General features: G+C 39.0%; 1 long non-coding RNA gene across 1 annotated transcript in view; it reads right to left on the bottom strand.

Moving 5' to 3' along the window:
* The window catches only part of LOC147917207 (uncharacterized), a 148,974-nt gene that overhangs the window by 23,531 nt on the left and 108,564 nt on the right, over positions 1-16,879 (bottom strand). The window contains exon 3 of the long non-coding RNA XR_015551914.1: positions 6,702-6,870. This is a non-coding gene — a long non-coding RNA (uncharacterized LOC147917207). The remainder of the gene's footprint in view (positions 1-6,701; positions 6,871-16,879) is intronic.

The following is a 16,879-nucleotide window of genomic DNA, read 5'->3' as shown; positions in this document are numbered from 1 at the left end:
GATATGTATAAATTGTGGAGAGGGTAGAATAGAAAAGAGAGAACACAGAAAATTCTCTTTTAAAGCGAAGCAGTAGCATCTGAGTTATGAATTGAGTTTATTTGTCAAGTGATCTAGTCTTCAGAACGTACAAATAACCTTTAGAGAAATAATGGAGACACCTACTGCCAGCTGTTTACCAAGTATAATGCTACAACAGAAGCCAACACATAAACAAAACAAGGTCAAATACATAAACAAAGACCCAGTGCCACAGAACTGCAGTCTGCCCCAATCTCTCTCTTTTTTTTATCGCCAATTTTTATGTGTGGGAGGAAGGCAAGGAGAGAATCAGAGCTTGCAAGGAGAATTCTGCCTTGTTATTTCGCTAATTTAATGTTCAGCATCTGGTCCACCTGCTGCTGTGCATGAGCCACGCTGATCTGACCCTGATCACGGAATGCTGATGGAAAAATAATGAAGAGTTGACTTCAGATTGAAATTCTTTGCAGGTGAACTAACAACATTCAAGCTTATTAAGACCAGTCGATAACTTACCAAATTTTTGCTTTTGAATTATTTTAACAGATGGCTGCTTTATCCTGTTTCATATATCTTTCATAAGCTCACAAATACTGCTCATTTGCATTTTCTTTCCATCTTAGAAAATAATTGCTGTGGTTCTTCACTTTTATTCCTTTTTGCTTTTAAGTTGAAATTTTTATGTTGAAACTTTAGTCTGGACTTTTCCACTTTATAGTGGCAAGATCAGAATAAGTTAGTAATAATTAAGTGTGGGTCAGAGGCATATGTAATTTTCAACATATGCCAAAGCAAACTCAGGTTGCCTTAGGAAAACAGTCCACCAATTTCCTCAACTACAAAATGTGAGAGTCTGTGTTTGCCAGAGAAAGATCTGCTTATATAAGGCAATTTTTCAAAAAGTTTCAGGCAATAATGCAAGTTTTTTTAATAGTGACAGTGAATTTTTGTAACTGCAAACACATATTTAAGCAACTATGATAAAGTCACACCTCTGAGGTGCTTATAGGGCAAAGTTTTCCAGTGACTCCATGCTCCAGCCTAAATCTAGGAATCTTCAGCAAGTGTCATAGTTTAATGTGGCACATTACAACAATATAGAATTTATCCCAATCAGTAGATAATTTTTCTCCTCTTGTCTAGCGTAATTTACTTCTACAAATACTTGAAAGAATTTTTTCTCTCATGGATAGGGCTTCACTTTAATCAAGGATAATAATTTCTATATGAGAGAAATGGAAGAAACATAAAGGCTTGTGTTGTGGAGATGTGGTCAATTAATTACAACATTCATAAAACTTCTCAAAAAAATAAAAAGAAAATTGGAATCAGGTCTGAAAATACCATAATTACCATCTGAAAAAAAAAAGCAAACTAGTTTACATACAAACTATTTTGATAATTCTGCAGCCAATTAGTAACAATACAACCAAAGTTACCTGAAGTACTCAGAGAACAGAGCTTGTTCTTGTTACACTCTCCAAACAAAAACAAAAACCAGCCTGGTGTGGTAGATTGGTTACATTAATGGTCCCAAATAACGCTTACCTACCCCATGGTCTTTGCCCTTACCTGAGTGGTCCTCTCCCACTCTGACTCTGCCATCTGACGTATTTTAACCAACGATACTAGCCAATGTGCTGTGAGCAGAGGCTTGAAAAGGATATGTATGTCTCTGCTTGCTCTCTTACGTGATTGAGCTGGCTCACTCTTGGACCCTTACCACCACCAAATGAACATGTGTAGGCTTTTCTGATGAAGGGATAAGAGACACTTATGGACTAAAGCCAAGCTGTCCAAGCTAAAGTGATCTCAGTCGAGACAGCTCTCTGCTAACCTGCCAGTTGACCACAGATGCATGAGCTAGACCAGCTCAGATCAACCCAACCTATATTGGCATAACCACCCAGCCAGCAGATAAGCTCATGAGAAATAATAAATGTGTGTGTTTTAAACCTCTTTATTTTGGGGTGATTTGTTACACAGCATTATTTAGGTAACAGATAATTGATATACCTTGTTATATTCTGAAAATCTTCCTGAAAACTTAACCCACTTTTTTGCCTGAATATGTTGAGTTGCTGAGCACAATAATTTTCTCCATTTGTCTCTTTTCTCCCTCATTAAAGTGAAATTAAATGCTTCATTACAGATTGAAATACCGCTCTGTTATTACTATTATTTGCATTTCAGGTGTGATATACAAGTTAACTAAATTACTCTTCAACTTTCAGGTCAACTTTTTGCAGTTATCCAATATGCCTTTTACCTGAAAGTAGTCTTAAGATCTGAAGGGACACTTCTAAAAGAGATGAAGCTTAATCTGAGAAATAAAATATCCTTAAGAGCTTTGGGGAAGGAAGGAAGGAAGGTAGGAAGGAAGGAAGGAAGGAGGGAGGGATAAAAGAAAGAAAACTATTCCAGGATATCAAGAGCTTACTTAGAGTATATGCAATTCCTTGCTGCTACATTTTCCCTTTTTGAGTTTTCAATAAAGGTCAGTTTGATGACAATAGAATCAATCTACTTACTTTTAGTTCTTATTAGTCAAAGGTCATTTTAAAGGGAACCTCCACTTGCCAAGTTTTCCATACCCTTCCCAAGGACAGTACTACTATATCAACATTAGTATAATATGCTCATTATATGTCTTTGCATTGACAGATTGGAAATCATCGATTTTTTTTATATAGAAAGGAAATCTGGGGCATTGGAAAGGTGAGGTCATTTGCTTTTTGCTCAACCTCTCAGAATCTTGTTTTTCCCTTGTTTCACAAATCAAATGATGTCCTTGGAAAAAGAAAGGTTTGGGCAATATGATACCCTGTCCTCAAACAACTTTTATTCTCCATATTTCTGTGGGAGTAGAGAACACTATGAGCTAGTAAACAGAAATGATCTGTTTTTATCTTAAATTCATCAACCCAAATAAAGGCGTGTATGGAAATTTAATGTGAGAAGTGTTAAGTTCTAAAGTTTAAAAAATAAAGATAGGACATCTTATTTCTAGTGGCTTTAGAGCATGCAGTAAGAATGTATGATATAAACAAAGAGAGGTGAGATTGCCAAGTAAATGGACACTTCTTGTTGCCTCGTTATTCATAATGATAATAACTACTATATGTCAACTGACTGTTAGTCAGACTCTCTGCTAAGTGCTTTCCAGGTATTTTATTAATGCTACAAAAATCATATGATTCAACAGCAAATACAAGTAGTTGACAGAATTATTTCTCTCTCCCTTCTCCCATACTACTGTGGAAATTAATAAAAGAAACTCCAACTAAATTGGAGTCAGGAAGGCCTGTAGGAGGAGCTCTCAAGCCCTGTAGGCTTGCATCTTCAAGAGGAAGTAAAACTGCTTTACTACTGAAGGAAGATTTCTCTCCCCACTGGGCAACAGCCCAGCCAAAGAGAAACGCTGCAGCTCAGCCAATGAGAAGCCATTGCCACCCTGAACTGTTACTTTCCCCCAGCAGACTTTCTTTTAGAACAGCCCCTCTCTCCTCTTCCTTTTTCTCTATAAAAGCAGATTCCCTCCCTTGTTTTCTGGATTTGCCTATGGTTTGCCATAGCATGCACATCCCAAATTGCAATTCTTTTGGCTATTCCCAAATAAACTCATTTAGGGTAAAATAACTGGCAAATTTACCTTTTAAGTTGACACTACCTCCCACTATAGTAGCTAGAAAAATGCAATATTAGTTTTCCAGCTTTCCTTGTAGTAAGAGATGGCCATGAGACAAAGTTCTGTCTAATGATGTATAAGTAGTTGTTGGTTTAAGAGATTTCTAGGAAACCTTTTGTTTTCCTGATTAAAAAGACAATCATGACTGACATGATTCCTCCGCCTTTCTTTCTGCCTTGAATGAAGATTTGATGCCCAGAGCTGTGGCAGCCGTCTTGTCACCATATGGAAATGGCCAAGAGGATTGCAGAGATGCCAACCATGATATTACTGAACCACTAAACCAATCCCAGCAGCCATCTACCTCTAGATTTCTTGTCATGGAAGAGAAAATAAAACCCTATTTATTAAAGTCACTGTTAGGCAAATGTTTCACTACTTCAACTTGTAAACATTCCTGACAGACATTTCAAATCCAATGTTCTTTTGGTTTGTGCCAGTTTGTAGATTATTTTCTTTAAGTCACTTCAAATAATTTAAAACCCAAAATAAATCCACACATTCAATTAAAAATGCATAATCTCTGAATTTGAAATATCTCAGGTAGATTTTAATTTTTGCTTTGTTTAACATTCAACAAACTGAAATTAGTCTGTACTTAGATATCCAAATAACTTCAAGCATAAAAGCAATCTCTTAACTTTGAACACACATTCATGCTAAAATATACCCAAAATATGCCAAGAAGTGTTCTTACTTACTTAGAAACTAATAGAAGCTATGATCCCATAATTGAAAAAATAGCCTTTAGCAAATATCCTATACTATTAAAATTATAGATTAAAAAGCCCATGTAAAATACCCAATCCAGAAGGCAGATTTTATATTTATTCATCTACTTTTCACACATATACCTATGGTCCTTATGTCTGGGAAGGTGCTTTGTATTTCTGCTTGTTATCAAATCCCATGTTCTTATGCAAGCCCAGGACTGTCTCTCTTCCCGTACTCAATACTGAAGCAAACACTGCATCAGTAATCTCTCTAAAACTTCCCAACACGAATCTCATCCTAGGTTCCAGGTGAATATAAGGTGCTGGTTGTAAACTGAAATCAATTGACTGCTGATTTTAGTATAACGATCACCGAGAGAAGCCAAATTAGTAGATGTAATTGCCAAAAGATTTATTTTTCATTTGGCCATAAGGTAGATATAAAGGAACAGGGACCAAGATTGACACTAAAGTATGAAATGGAGGACTTTCAGAAAGCATATCTCCTGGGAGCAGGCCTTGTATTCATCTTTTTATTTCTGAGGCCCCTGTAATCCTCAAACTGCACCTAATTTAGAGAAACTTGAAATGACTAGGATGATTTACTGTGGACTTTGAATTATGAAGACAATTGAAGTAAAACCACATTCTCAGACTTTGGTATCATAGAAAGAGATCAGGCTTTACATCCAGATGGACGTTACCAGCTTATACACTTGGGGTGATTTACTTAGCATGTTTGAGACTCGGTCTCATCTGTAACTTAAAAGGAAGCTGCAAACTAAACACAGCATTTCTGTTAAGTGCTTGGTACAGACCATGGCATATGTTGGATGTTCAGTAAATGACTGCTATTAACTTGATTATCATTTTAATATATTATCTTATTTTTTAAGTGTCTTTAGACAAAACTAGGAGAAGAAATCACAGTACATTCAGCCACTTTCATACTTACTCAACTTTCTAGCTTCAAAATTAAATCTTCTTTTAAAACCTATAATCTCTAAACATGAGGCAAGGCAACTGTGGTGAGCGCAGCCACTGAGCCTGGCGAGATCCCTGACTGGGCTGAGCAAACACTGGGTAAACTCCAAGTTCAGCGAGGGCTGAGAGAAAATAAAATAAAACCACAGCAAGCTCTGTTTGCTCCATCTGCCTAAAATGTTAAGAAAGTACAAATGTGGTGTCCTATTAGCCTACATTTTATTTGTTTAGTAAATGTGAGATTGGTCAAGGATCCCATGGTACATTTGGCAGCCTGGGTCACAAAATGTTAGCTATAAATGAAAAACATGATCTTACACCATCTTTATACTCATTCTTCCCTCTAGAAGAGGGAGTGTTCATTTAACAAGTATTGAGCTCCTTCTGTTTGTTAGGCACTGAGTATATGAAGGTTAATAAGATACAGCTCCTGCCCCCATCAAGAGCTCCCAATAGGGTTGGAATGAGAAGCTTTTAAAAACTGGCTTCTAGGGCAACCAACCTAAGGGCAGCAATGGGGGTTGAGAATGAGCTGTTTGTAGAGATTATGGAAAATAAATGCTGGGCAGCTCAAATTACTTATCAAAGTTATATCATGAAAAGTCTCCCCTGGGGGCCGCCCCATGGCGTAGCGGTTAAGTGCGCACACTCCGCTGCTGCAGGCCCAGGTTTGGATCCCGGGCGCGCCCCAATGCACTGCTTGTCAGGCCATGCTATGGTGGCGTCCCATATAAAGTGGAGGAAGATGGGCATGGATGTTAGGTCAGGGCCAGTCTTCCTCAGCAAAAAAAAAAAAAGTCTCCCTTCCCCCTGCCTCCCTGATGAAGCTTCTGTCTGTGAGCGCCAGGGCTGGGAGACCAAAGCGAGGCAGACAAGATTATTGAGGCTTGCACTGGAGCCAGATCATGAAACCAGCCTGAGAAAACAAAGAACTATGGGTCATCTGTCCCATGGAGGCTGACTCAGAAATTGCAAATGTCCACTCTGCCAAGCAGCCCAGGTGGGCAGCTTGTGAGCCTTGCTCATGTCCCCATGAGACAGCCTTATTCCAAGCAGGAACGGTGGCAATTGTGCCCTGATAACAAATCAGGAAGGCTCCCTGGTTGCCAAACCCAGCTATGTACACTTTGTCTGCGGCCATTGTGCGTCTCCTCCCCGCAACACTGGAGATGGAAGAGTAATAGTGAGACACAAACGCAAATAATTAATTACAATGCAATGCAATACGGACATACTATGTATTCAATATATTACAATGTAATATGGAACTATGGAGTAGTAAGCAATAAATTCACCTCTGTCCCGGGATAGGATGCTCACAGAAAACTCAGGAGGCTTGTCATGTGCTGATACTTGGAGGAGGATATAGAGATTTCGTCAAACTGGTGTGTGGAAGGGGGGCGCCAAGGAGAGAGCATGCATGCCGACGGGAGAGCAGGGAGGCAGGAAAGTGACTGATGTGCTCTGGAAAAGAGAAACAATTTGACATAACTGGAGTGCAAGTGCACTGTGCATGTAAAAGGTGGGAGCAGGGTGTGGTAGTAGGGGAGTAGGGGTAGGAGTGAGTAGAGAGATAAGACAAAAAGAAAGTTAAATCCAGACTGGATATAGCCTTCTATGCCTATTTAAAGGGTCAGGCCAACCACAGGACCATGCAGCTCAAACTTGCTCCCTAAAAGGACTTGTTTTAAATTTCTAGTAGAGTACATAACAGGAAGATATTTTTACATAAAAATCCAGATTTTTGTTTTTTATTAAAAACTCAGATGTGGCAATAGTCGTGGAAGTGAGGTGCAGAGGCGTTCACAGAGGCACACGTCCTCTAGGTGACCACGGACCCTGCCCGGCCCTCTTCCTCCTTTTGTTTCCTGCCAGACCGTGGAAGGCACGTGAGCCTTTTTACTCCTGCACTCAGCGATGAAAAGATAGCAAAAGTGTTTTAATAAGAGACTGGTAAGATCACATTAGTTATATGTTCAACACTGTGAGCAAAGAAAGAAGGAATACCACATAAACACTTCTAACGCTAGCCAGCATTTTGACAGTTTAAAAGTCTCTCACTGTTGCTCATGCAATTTTCAATCTTTTGTAAAATGTACCACTGAAATACAGCTGTCTTACTAGCAAATTTCCCCTTTTCTCTTCTTTTTTAAAAGGATTTTCAAATCATAGAGCTTATCCCCAGAAAGCCACAGAAGATAAATTATTTTAATGTGTTGAGCACCTTTAAATAACTCAATTCAAAGCAAACAATGAGAGATGTCAAGATGGCGGCGTAGGCAGTCTCTGAACTCACCTCCTCCCTCGGACACAGCCAATTTACAACTACTCGTGGAAAAATGACCCCTGAGACAGAACTGAAAACTGGATAAGAGGAATTCCCACAACGACGGACAATCCTAATTGCGGTGGAAGAGGCAGAAACTCCCTTTGGGAGAGGAAAAACGCCGCCTTCACAAGCCGCAGTGCCTCAGGGCTGCCCAGGGGGCAGGCAACAGGTCCGCAGCCTCCCTGGAGAAGCGGGGCCCTGAGCCGGGGAGCACCCCCACTGGGGGCATTTTGTGGACACAGCACAATCAAGACGAGTGGCATAAGATCTGACTTTGCCTGCTACTAAAACATTGGGGAGTACCCCCAGAAAAGCTGCTTCACAAAGAAATTAAAACCGGCTCTTAAAGGGCCCACACGCAAACTCACCCATTTCAGAAAGCAACATAAAATCACCAGAAAGAAAGATGGACAGTGCTTTGGTGAAAAAAGACTCACCTAATAGGCCCTGTATGCCTCTCGGTGAGAGGTGAGACCTTTCCAGGGAGTGGGACATTGGCGGCAGCCATTGTTGTGGCCTGGTGTGACCTTGCTGACACAGATACCATTGGAGTTCTCCCTGGGGCCTGCTAGCCCAGTGTCTGCCCCACCTACTAGAGCACCCATTTAATCCAGCTCAGCCACGGCAGGCAGCCCACTCTAGAGACTGGCCCCACCCAACAACAAGCCCTCAGGCAACTTGAGGGCCTGCATGGATTGGTGACTGGATTCTCTGCAGCCTGGCAATTGAGCCAACTGCAGTGGGGCAGGGCGTGCACAGGGAGCGGGTGGAGAGTGTGGGGCAGTGGTGGAGTGTGTGGGGCTCCCGCTGAGGAGAGACTGGGTCCACTTCAGGAGGTCGGGGCACACACACAGGGCAGAACTGTGTTGACTGTGTGTGTGGACCTGTGGGTGGCAGGGCTTGTCAGCTGCAGAAGACTTGTGTTTCTCAAAGACCCACATAGGGGGTTTGCCCCACCTTCCAAAGCCTGAAACAATTGGGTGCTCCTGTGCCTGAGGCCAGCCCCATCCAGCTGCAATCCTCAGAGAGCTGACAAGAGACTTAAAGGCTGGAGCCTTATAGCAATTGTAAGGCCCTGAGCCTAACAACCTGACACGCTGAGGGCCTACTCATTTAAAAGAAATACTGCAACACAAATGTGGTATTAGAACTTGCAGCCAACTGTGCTGGGGCTCCCCAAACCTGATAAAGAGACTGAAGGGCCCACAACAACTACAAGCAGCTAAGCATTACAACAGCTGGCCAGGAGCATAACTCGGCCTCCCTGGGCGCCTACAGGGAGAGCAAACAGGCCACAACAGAAGGACACATGTAGCCCACATAGGGGTCACCCCAGGAACATTGAGAACTGAGGGAAGCACACTGTAGGCCTCCTAAGGCATCACGTATATAAGGTCACTTATCCAAGAGCAGGAGACGTAATGACCTACCTAATACATAGTCACAAGCACAGGGAAAGAGGCAAAATGAGGAGGCAAAGGAATACATTCCAAGTAAGGGAACAGGACAAAACCCCAGAAAAGGAACTAAGGGAAACAGAAATGAGCAACCTAACTGACAGAGAGTTCAAACTAAGAGTGTTAAGGATGCTCACTGATCTGGGGAGAAGAATAGATGAACTCAGTGAGAATGTCAACAAAGAAATGGAAGATATAAAAAAGAACCAATCAGAAATGAAGAATACAATACTGGAAATGAAAAATTCACTAGAGGGACTCAAAAGCAGAGTAGAGGATACAGAAGAATGGATCTGTGAGCTGGACGAAAGACTAGAAGAAATTACCCAAGCTGAACAGGTAAAAGAGAAAAGAATTAAAAAGACTGAGGACAGTCTAAGGGACCTCTGGGACAACATCAACCGCACTAACATCCGTGTTATAGGTGTCCCGGAAGAAGAAGAGCGAGACAAAGGGGCAGAGAATCTATTTCAAGAAATAATAGATGAAAACTTCCCTAACCTAAGGAAGGAAACAGACATCCAGGTACAGGAATCACAGAGAGCCCCAAACAAGATAAACCCAAAGAGGCCCATACCAAGGCACATCATAATCAAAATGTCCAGAATTAAAGATAAAGAGAGAATCCTAAAAGCCGCAAGAGAAAGTCAAGTTACATACAAAGGAAACCCCATAAGGCTATCAGCTGACTTCTCAGCAGAAACCTTACAGGCTAGAAGAGAATGGCATGATATATTTAAAGTGCTAAAAGGAAAAAACTTACAGCCAAGAATACTCTACCCAGCAAGGTTATCATTCAAAATGGAAGGAGAGATCAAAAACTTCCCAGACAAGCAAAAATTAAAGGAGTTTGTCACCAAGAAACCAGTGCTACAAGAAATGTTAAAGGGACTCATTTAAGGGGAAAAGAGAAGACCACAAAGAGGAAAAATTATCTATTTCCATGATAAGAGGGTAATGGATACAAATGCACAAAAAAGAGGTTAGATATGATATCAAAAACATAAAAGGAAGGAGGAGGGGAGTTAAAGAGTACAGCTTTCAGAGAGACGTCAAACTAAAGAGACAATCAATTCTGTATAGAAGAAGGAAGGAACAGAGAAGGACTACTAAAACACTGAGAAAAAAAAAAAGTTAAAAAATGGCAGTAAGTACATACTTATCAATAGCTACTTTAAACGTCAATGGACTAAATGCTCCAATTAAAAGGCATAGGGTGGCTGACTGGATAAAAAAACAAGACCCATATATATGCTGCATACAAGAGACACACTTCAGACCTAAAGACACTCACAAACTGAAAGTGAAGGGATGGAAAAAGATACTCCACGCAAATGGCAATGAAAAGAAAGCTGGGGTAGCAGTACTCATATCAGACAAAATAGACTTTAAAACAAAAACTGTAAAAAGAGACAAAGAAGGGCATTACATAATGATCAAGGGAACAATCCAACAAGAGGATATAACACTTGTAAATATCTACGCACCCAATGTAGGTGCACCTAAATATATAAAGCAATTATTAACAGACATAAAAAGAGAAATAGACAGTAACACAATAATAGTAGGGGACTTTAACACTCCACTTACACCAACGGATAGATCATCCAAACAGAAGATCAATAAGGAAACATAGGCCTTAAACGACACACTAGAACAGATGGACCTAGCAGATATATACAGAGCATTCCATCCAAAAACCGAAGAATACACGTTCTTCTCAAATGCACATGGAACATTCTCCAGGATTGATCACATATTAGGCCACAAAACAAGTCTCCACAAATTTAAGAAGATTGAAATAATACCAAGCATCTTTTCTGACCACAACGGTATGAAACTAGAAATCAACTATAGGAAGAAAATCAGAAAAGCCACAAATACGTGGAGATTAAACAAAATGCTACTGAAGTTAACGAAGGGTTAACGAAGAAATCAAAGAAGAAATCAAAAAATACCTGGAGACAAATGAAAATGAAAATACGACATGCCAGAATTTATGGGATACAGCAAAAGCGGTTCTAAGAGGGAAGTTTATAGCGATACAGGCCTATCTCAACAAACAAAAAAAATCTCAAATAAACAATCTAACAATGCACCTAAAGGAACTGGAAAAAGAAGAACAAACAAAGCCCAAAATCAGAGGAAGAAGGGAAATAATAAAAATCAGAGCAGAAATAAATGAAATAGAGACCAAAAAAACAATAGAAAAAAGTAATAAAACCAAGAGCTGGTTCTTTGAAAAGATAAACAAAATTGACAAACCTTTAGCTAGACTCACCAAGAAAAAAAGAGAAGGCACAAATAAGTAAAATCAGAAATGAAAGAGGAGAAATTACAACAGACACCTCAGAAATACAAAAGATTATAAGAGAATACTATGAAAAGCTATATGCCAACCTATTCGACAATCTGAAAGAAATGGATAAATTCTTAGAATCATACAACCTTCCAAAACTGGATCAAGAAGAAGTAGAGAATTTGAATAGACCAATCACCAGTAAGGAGAGCGAAACAGTAATCACAAACCTCCCCAAAAATAAAAGTCCAGGACCAGACGGCTTCCCTGGTGAATTCTACCAAACATTCAAAGAAGACTTAATACCTATCCTTCTCAAACTCTTCCAAAAAATTGAGGAGCGGGGGAAGCTCCCTAACTCATTCTACAAAGCCGACATTACCCTGATACCAAAACCAGACAAGGACAACACAAAAAAAGAAAACTACATGCCAATATCACTGATGACCATCAATGCAAAAATCCTCAACAAAATACTAGCAAATCGCACACAACAATACGTTAAAAAGATTATACACCATCATCAAGTGGGATTTATTCCAGGGATGCAGGGATGGTTTAACATTCGCAAATCAATCAACGTGATACACCACATTAATAAAATAAAGAATAAAAATCACATGATCATCTCAATAGATGCAGAGAAAGCACTTGACAAGATACAGCATCCATTTATGATAAAAACTCTGAATAAAATGGGGATAGAAGGAAAGTACCTCAACATAATAAAGACCATATATGAGAAACCCACAGCTAATATCATCCTCAATGGTGAAAAACTGAAAGCTATCCCTCTAAGAACAGGAACCAGACAAGGATGCCCACTGTCACCACTCCTATTTAACATAGTACTGGAAGTCCTAGCCAGAGCAATCAGGCAAGAAAAAGAAATAAAAGTGATCCAAATTGGAAAGGAAGAAGTGAAACTGTCACTATTTGCCGATGACAGGATTTTATATATAGAAAACCCTAAAGAATCCACCAGAAAAATTTTGGAAGTAATAAACAAATATGGTAAAGTTGCAGGATACAAAATCAACATACAAAAATCAGTTGCATTTCTATACACTAACAACGAAGTAGCAGAAAGAGAAATTAAGAATACCATCCCATTTACAATTGCAACAAAAAGAATAAAATACCTAGGAATAAACTTAACCAAAGAGGTGAAAGATCTGTACACTGAAAACTATAAAACATTACTGAAAGAAATTGAAGAAGACACAAAGAAATGGAAAGATATTCCGTGCTCTTGGAATGGAAGAATTAACAAAGTTAAGATGTCCATACTTCCTAAAGCCATCTATAGATTCAATGCAATCCCTATCAAAGTTCCAACAACATTTTTCACAGAAATAGAACAAAGAATCCTAAAATTTATTTGGAACAACAAAGGACCCCGAATAAGTAAAGGAATCCTGAGAAAAAAGAACAAAGCTGGAGGTATCACACTCCCTGATTTCAAAATATACTACAAAGCTATAGTAACCAAAACAGCATGGTACTGGCACAAAAACAGACTCACAGATCAATGGAATAGAATCGAAAGCCCAGAAATAAACCCACAGATCTATGGACAGCTAATATTTGACAAAGGAGCCAAGAACATACAATGGAGAAAAGAAAGTCTCTTCAACAAATGGTGTTGGGAAAACTGGACAGCCACATGCAAAAAAATGAAAGTAGACCCTTACCTTACACCATACACAAAAATTAACTCAACATGGATTAAAGACTTGAATGTAAGACCTGAAACTATGAAACTTCTAGAAGAAAACATAGGCAGTACACTCTTCGACATTGGTCTTAGGAACATATTTTCAAGCACCATGTCTGACTGGGCAAGAGAAACAATAGAAAAAATAAACAAATGGGACGACATCAAACTAAAAAGCTTCTGCACAGCAAAGGAAACCATCAACAAAACGAAAAGATAACCTAACAATTGGGAGAAGATATTTGAAAACCATACATCTGATAAGGGCTTAATCTCCAAAATATACAAAGAACTGATGCATCTCAACAACAACAAAACTACCAACCCAATTAAAAAATGGGCAAAAGACCTGAAGAGACATTTCTCCAAAGAAGATATACAGATGGCCAACAGGCACATGAAAAGATGTTCAAAATCATTAACTATCAAGGAAATGCAAATCAAAACTACAATGAGATATCACCTCACGCCCATCAGAAAGGCTGTAATTAACAAGACAGGAAACAACATGTGTTGGTGAGGATGTGGAGCGAAGGGAACTCTCATACACTGCTGGTGGGAGTGCAAACTGGTGCAGCCACTATGGAAAACAGTATGGAGATTCCTCAAAAAATCAAGGATAGAACTACCATATGATCCAGCTATTCCACTGCTGGGTATTTATCCAAAGAACTTGAAAACAGCAATGCATAAAGATACATGCACCCCTGTGTTCATTGCAGCGTTATTCACAATAGCCAAGACTTGGAAGCAACCTAAGTGCCCATCAAGGGACGAATGGATAAAGAAGATGTGGTATATATACACAATGGAAAACTACTCAGCCATAAGAAACGATGAAATCCAGCCATTTGTGACAACATGGATGGACATTGAGGGTATTATGCAAAGTGAAATAAGTCAGAGGGAGAAGGTCAAATACCGTATGATTTCCTTCATTAAGTAGTAGATAACAGCAACAATAAACAAACACATAGAGACAGAGATTGGATTGGTGGTTACCAGAGGGGAAGGGGGAGGGAGGAGGGGGAAAGGGATAATTCAGCACATGTGTGTGGTGATGGGTTGTAATTAGTATTTGGGTGGTGAACATGATGTAATCTATGCAGAAATAGAAGTATAATGATGTACACCCGAAATTTATCAATGTTATAAACCAATGTTACTGCAATAAACAAAAAAACCAAAATAAATAAAATAAATAAATACAAAAAAAAAGCAAACAATGAACTTAATATCACTCATATATGATGTTTTAATGTACATTAAATACCTAGCTTTGCTTCAGTTGGTTAAATAAAAGTTTATCCTAAATTTGCAGCATCTGCAAGAGCTTTCAGCATGTGAGTTGCTGTGGTGTATGACCTAACTACTTGATCGTGGTTTAGTTTTGCCCCCAAGTCAGAGGAAAGTTGAGTTTAATAATATGCAGTGCACTGAATTAAAAACAAATTAATATTTTATTCTCAGGTAACTCTCATAATCCAGAAAGTCTTATTAAAAGAACTAGGAGTTTGGTTGATTTAATTTAGCTTTTTTCTATTAAGTTTACTAATCGGAGTTGTTTAGAGATTCACCAAGATGCATAGAGAAGAAGTATAAAAATTTAAACCTTGTTAATAAATTGAAGTTGCAAAATCTTCTAAAGTAAAATATTGGCCAATGGAAAATAGGAACAGATACGTCTCATGCCATCACAATGAATGAACACAAGGTAGAAAAAAATGATTGACAAAGGAATAGATCGCTAATATTTACCAAGCACTTTATATATGTCAGGTACTATTTGAGGCCTTTTATATATTAAATATTTAAACCTTACAACAGGGCCGGCCCCGTGGCTTAGCAGTTAAGTGCATGCACTCCGCTGCTGGCGGCCCGGGTTCGGGTCCCGGGCGTGCACTGACACGCTGCTTCTCTGGCCATGCTGAGGCCGCATCCCACATGCAGCAACTAGAAGGATGTGCAGCTATGGCATACAACTATGTACTGGGGCTTTGGGGGGAAAAATAAATAAATAAATAAAATTTAAAAAAATAAAAAATAAAATTAAATAAATAAAAAATAAAATTAAACCTTACAACAAACCTATAAGAAGTTACTGTCCCCAATTTACAGAGGGGTTAAATAATATATGCAAGATGATACAGCTGCAAATGGCACTCAATTTTGAATCAGGACTTGTCTGATTCCAGAGCTATGCTTTGGAGGGAAAGTAAAGACTTAAAATGATCAGGAGTTTTACCAAGCATTGCCCAGTCCTGCTGAAGGACTGCTGCCAATCTCAGCTGTATGGGAGGATCTAAAGCTAGATGTGCATATTAGGGAGGAGAGATTCATGGGTCTCTCATATTAGTTCTTCTGTTAAGGGGTGTTCCTGTATGGTTACATAAACACACGTACACAAAACACACACACATACACACCATACACCACCATCAAGCTAAAAGTAGTCCTATATGTCTAAGAAGTTATAAGATGGGTCATTCCTCCCCCCCAAATATTTAGGCCAATTTAAATGATATCAAATGTTGGACAGCTGAACAGACAGTGCCCCTTTGATTGGCATGGATAAATGTACAAGATCCTGCTCTAAGAAACAGTAATAAATACACTCACAAGCTATCCATCTTTGCTAACACTCTGAACTAAATTGTGCACCAGAGGCCATTGATATCTTCTGAAAATAAATCCTTAAACTGAAGACCCTCTTGCACTTGTTTCTTTAATATGTCACTAGGTTTGAGGAAAACCTGGCCAAATAACTTCATCAAAGTAGCAATAATTCTATCCAGATATTCTTGTATGCAAAGGAGCCAATAAGTCTCAAGGGTAAGAATAATAAAGCTGCCAAACAAGATGGATTTAATGGCAGCAGGAAGCAACATGATAACTGACTGGAAAGCAGAATGACAGCTACGCTGCCGAGGCCAGTAAACCAAAGGCAGCGTGACGGGACTACGCTCTAAACATTGAGAACAGATCACATCAGAAAAACCCAAAGAAAGGCTTTGAAAGAGGGGATCTCTTCCTGATGGTTTCATTTCATCTATGGATTCACACAGGCAGATTTCAAATTTTGCTATCTGCCTAGTATGAAAGAGCAGAAAGGACAGGAAATAATACCCTCCAAAGAAAAAAAAAGACAGGTAATAGCAGTTATCAAAATTTTAAATGAAATCATTATTCTACTTGATGTCAACAGCTCTGCTGTAATGGGCACATTTCCAGAATCTTGACAATTATTTTCTGTCCAGATTTCACAATTTTTCCCAGTTACAATAGCATTTGAAGGGAGCTCTTATCTTCCTGCCTATATATTGTCTTACATTTTAAACTCCTAGAGGCAATGATATATTTTACATTTAATTTTATATAACTGACTGTACTTTCTTTTAAATAACTCCTTGCCTTTATAAAGCAGATTATATATTTCAGTAGTTTTTCCATTATATCATTTTACTTGACTCTCATTGTCTGGTGGGAATAAGCAGGATGGCATTATCCCAATTTCACAGATGAAACTTAAGAAGAACAAATAGTTTCTCAGGAACACACAATTATTCAGCAGGGGGGTTGAGGCAAGAACCTGAATCTTTTGATCTAAGGATAAATGAACCCAATCTTCAGATTTATTTATTTTCAAAGAAGAAAAAAGCTACAACAATTTT

This window comes from Ceratotherium simum, chromosome 4, assembly GCF_057802395.1.
Source record: "Ceratotherium simum simum isolate JZ-2026a chromosome 4, ASM5780239v1, whole genome shotgun sequence".
Taxonomy (NCBI): Eukaryota; Metazoa; Chordata; class Mammalia; order Perissodactyla; family Rhinocerotidae; genus Ceratotherium; species Ceratotherium simum.
Note: the sequence above shows the minus strand (reverse complement) of the source record. Positions and strands in the feature narration are given on the sequence as shown.